We start from the raw sequence: 1,171 nt of genomic DNA, 5'->3' as shown, positions 1-1,171 counted from the left end.
CGCAAAAAATTGCGTTGACCAAAAAAAGTCAACACCGTCAAAAAAATCGAACTGCACCGGTTTTCTCCGATTTCGGTTCCGGTTCTACACCTTATTTAACCGCACTGCATATTTGCAAAAAATATATTTTTTTATATTTTTATACATATTATACACCATTTTATATATATATTTATACCATTATTATATACTTTTTATACACTTTTTGTACACATTTTTATAAACTTTAGACCATAAACCCTAAACCCTAATAAAATATTAGAATTAATATTAACATAGCTATATTTTAGGGTTTAGACCCTAAAATATATTTTATATAACCCTATGACCTATTTTGTAGATCTAAACCCTAAAATATATTTTATATAACCCTATGACCTATTTTGTAGATATATAATATAATAATAAATTAATAATGTTTTAGTATATAATTTTAGTTATACCCATTACCCTATATAATAAAATTAGTATATTCTTTATATTCTATATATAAAAAATTAGTATATTATTTATAGTTTATACTCTATATACTAAAATTTTTAATTGTTTATAGTTCTAGGGTATAATATATAGTTATATACTATATAAGTGTAGAAGCTACATGCCATATAAGGTGTGAGTCTTTTTGGTTAAATTCATTGAATTAACTTGTAAATTTATTTTTCTGTTGCCAAAACTTGTTAATTAGGATGAGTTTGCATCATTAAATAATTGGGCTTAGGCTTAAAAAAAATAAATGTGAGGCCCAAAAGTGCTAATCTGAATAATAGCCCATTAGGCCCAGAACCGCACCGCACCGCACCTTGAATGGTCTGGTTTGGTTTGGGTTTTTTTATTTCTTTCACGGTTTTAAACACTGAACCACACCGTGTATTAATGTCCAGCACGGCGCACGGTTCCGGGGGAAAAGTGAGTCAAACCGCATTGCGCCCACCCCTAATAGAAAGCCCTCCTCTTGAATTCAATAGCAGTTATCCTTATATTGAGATTTCAAGTTCAAATTTCGTTCGCTAATATCGTTTTATTGAAAAAGAAAAAAGAACACATAAAATGGGCCCACCTAACACTTGCTAGACAGCGCAGACACCCATGAATTTGACATTTGATAATGGAAGTGCATAATATTGTAGTTTGGAGTGGGATAGAGTTATAATATTGTATCATCAAGGAG

Source organism: Dryas octopetala, chromosome 6 (assembly GCF_963921425.1).
Source record: "Dryas octopetala chromosome 6, drDryOcto1.1, whole genome shotgun sequence".
In the NCBI taxonomy this organism is placed as follows: Eukaryota; Viridiplantae; Streptophyta; class Magnoliopsida; order Rosales; family Rosaceae; genus Dryas; species Dryas octopetala.
This window is presented reverse-complemented; position numbering follows the sequence as displayed.